Source organism: Trichosurus vulpecula, chromosome 7, assembly GCF_011100635.1.
Source record: "Trichosurus vulpecula isolate mTriVul1 chromosome 7, mTriVul1.pri, whole genome shotgun sequence".
Taxonomy (NCBI): domain Eukaryota; kingdom Metazoa; phylum Chordata; class Mammalia; order Diprotodontia; family Phalangeridae; genus Trichosurus; species Trichosurus vulpecula.
In genome coordinates this window covers 273,702,867-273,706,183 of record NC_050579.1, presented here as the reverse complement: position 1 = coordinate 273,706,183, position 3,317 = coordinate 273,702,867, and the positions used below count along the sequence as shown (strand labels likewise).

General features: G+C 45.5%; 1 pseudogene; it reads right to left on the bottom strand.

The window, feature by feature from the left end:
• Window positions 1-216: 216 nt before the first annotated feature.
• LOC118858727 lies at window positions 217-863 on the bottom strand (annotated as a pseudogene).
• Window positions 864-3,317: the final 2,454 nt, after the last annotated feature.

Genomic DNA, 3,317 nt, shown 5'->3' with positions numbered 1-3,317 from the left:
TCCAAAACAGCTAAATACACAGGTCCAAAATAGGAATTATATTTTTTTAAATGCTACATCCACTCCAAAGCCCATTCATTTCCTTCAGCATCCCAAAGGTTAAGCACACGTTCTGTTCAGCCGTATAATAAAGTGGCAGACATGCTGCACCACTGACATCGTAGGACAGTTGCCTACAAAAGTAGACCTCTGACCCTGGGCTCTAGCTTCATTCCCTTACAGGTCGTCATCTTCATCAGGGAGGGCACTCGTCTGAGAAATCCTTAAGTCCTGCTCATACTGTGCTGCCAGCGCCGGGTCCATGCCAGCCTCTGGAGGTGCAAGAGCAGGCATAGTAACAACCTCCAAATTAGGGTCTCCAAGAAGTTTTCTAGCAAGCCAGAGGAAGGGCTTCTCAAAGTTGTAGTTGCTTTTGGCTGAGATGTCATAACACTGGAGATTCTTCTTCCTATGGAAGATAGTTGATTTCACCTTGACTTTTCTGTCCTTAATATCTACTTTGTTGCCGTACAACACTATAGGGATATTTCCACATACCTATACCAGATCGCTATGCCAGTTAGGTACATTCTTGCAAGTAACTCTTGATGTTACATCAAACATTGTAATGGCGCACTGAGCTTGGATGTAATAACCGTCTCTCGGACCACCAAATTTCTTTTGGCCAGCTGTATCTCATACGTTGAATTTAATAGGACCTCTGTTAGTATGGAACACAAGAGGATGGACCTCAATGCCCAGGGTGTCTACACACTTCTCAACTTCACCAGTCAAGTGACTTTTACAAATATGGTTTTTCCAGTACCTCCATCTCCAACGAATACAAGTTTGAACTGCACTTGGGGTTCTCCTTGGGCGGCCATCACAACGTCTCTGTCTCCGCTAGACTGAATGATGGAAAGATGGTGGAAGCACAATTCAAATACCCTGAGACACAGCTGACGCTGATGTGAGCACAGAGTCTTGCTGAGCCCTTTTCAGGGCAGCTCATCCACCTTTGGTGTCTGCTGGCACTCCACTCTCACCAATGGTTCCAAGAAACTGTGTACAGCCATAAACTGGCAGATGGGCTAAATCAAGTTGAGAGTAACCAAGGGGTCTCAAATCTTTCGGAGAGTTAGGGGGGGTGTCTACTTCAAGCATGCCCAGTGGAATGGGCAGATGAGAATAATTTGTTCCAACAGCCATGAAGGCAGCTGAAGTGGTCGCTGTGAAGTGCTTAGAACTTGGTTAGACATTGAAGATGCCAAGGTCATCCACTGTATCCCAGATCATCAGTTGTCTTGACTTTGTCTTGCCATGGGATTCCAATGACTCTGGAAGAGACAGTGAGGCTGATGACTCTGTGCAACTCTGCCTCACTTGAACTGACTCACGCAGGAGTCAATATATCACCCTGTGATGGCATTGGTCCTCTTCAAAAACAAAGGACAAACAACAACATATAGTTCAATTTAGTTAAACTCCATAAGCGCTTATTCACTCCCTACTGTGTGCAAGAAACTGCGAGAATCTGGAGGAGAAATGATAAACATAAATCAGAGCCATGGATTTAGAGATGGAGGGGACCTCAGAACTCTACACTCCTGATTTTACAGATGAGGAAAAAGAGGGAGATCTCTGCTCTCAAAAAGCTTACAATGGGGATGATAAGACCAGTATGAAAACAACAGAGTTTGGTCTTGGTCTTTTGTGGGGAGGGCATCAAGGGGAGGGTCCAGGCCTACAATTTCATCAGTGTGGGGCCTTGAAACTAGGCCTTGGCCTAGAAACTATCCATTAATATAGATTAGTAACTTGTCTGTAACTCATGGTCTTAGAAGGGTTGTATGGGTCATTGGGAGGTTAACTGACTTGTCTGGGACCACGCATCTCCTTTAGGTCAGAGGCAGGACTTAAACTTAGTTCTTTCTGATTCCAAGGTTGGCTTTTAGAATCACCCTACCTGTATCGCTTCAAATGTAAATGAGAGTGTTAATAAGAATAATAATGAATGCATACGAGAGGTCTGGAAGGTCACCAAGGAAGAGATGAAAAGTGAGGAAGCAGGACATAAGTACCCCCACCAACCCACTCTGAGACAGAATGAAGATTCAATGATATATGCCCAATCACATACATACACCTGTCCAACCTTCCCCCCACATCAAAACAGGGAAGTATGTGCTCACAACAAAACCAGGGTCTTCAAGCTCACTCGCTTATTCAATCAATCAATCAATCAGCATTTATTAAGCACCTTCCGTGTGCCAGGCACTATGCTAAGAACTGGAAATACCAAAAGAAGCAAAAGATTCCCTGCCCTCAAGAAGCCCACAGTCGAAACATAAAAGTATTACAAACAAGCAATATATAGGAAATATGAATAAATAGAAAATAATTAACAGAAGGAAGGCACTGGAATAGGGAAAGTTGGAGAAGGCTTACTGTTGGAGATGGGATTTTAGTGGGGACCTAAAGGAAGCCAGGGAAGCTGGTAGGTGGAGATGCAGAGGGAGAGCATTCCAGGTACTGGGAACAGCCAGAGAAAATGCCTTCTGTGTCTTGTTTGGAGAAGAGCCAGGAGTCATTTCATTTCATTCATTCAGTGTCACTGAATTGAAAAGCATGTGGCAGGGAATGATGTGTAAGAAGACTGGAAGGGTAGGGGGGTCTTAAATTAGGAAGGGCTTTGAATGCCAAATAGAGCACTTTGTATTTAATCCTGGAGGTAATAGGGAGCCACTGGAGTTTATTGAGACCTACTAGGACCTGGTAGCACCATCCCTACCCCTTGAACACTCAAAGCAGTGCACCCTAAAAACCTAACCCATCCACACATTTTCCATGTCCATCTCTGCTCTCTGTCCTCCCCACCCCCACCCTTTCTATACACTAATGCAGCTATAGGGACTCTCCTTTGGCCTCAGATCAAACCAGTTTTACCCTCACTCTCTCTAATACTGGCCAGTCATAAGCAGAGAGGCAAAAGGAGAGAGTTGGAGGGGGTGGGGCAGGCAGGTGAACTGAGGACGCTGTCTCAGCTACTGGCTTCCTGGCTCCTCAAGCTTTACGTCAAAGCTGGGCTTTTTGTATTAATTTCCTTTGCTAATGGCCCCACGGGAAGGAGAAAAGGCCCTGGAAGATCCGCTGGTAGCTGGTCAGGCACTGTATATTCCCCCTTGCTATAGCTAGCTGGCAGTCAGGAAGGGGTGGAGATATGGAGGGAGACTATAGGGTGGGGCAGGGAAGGTAGGGGAACAAGATGGGGATTCCATTGGCCCCATGGGGGAAAAATGTTTCCAAGGAATTACCATGTTAGTGGAACCACTAGATAG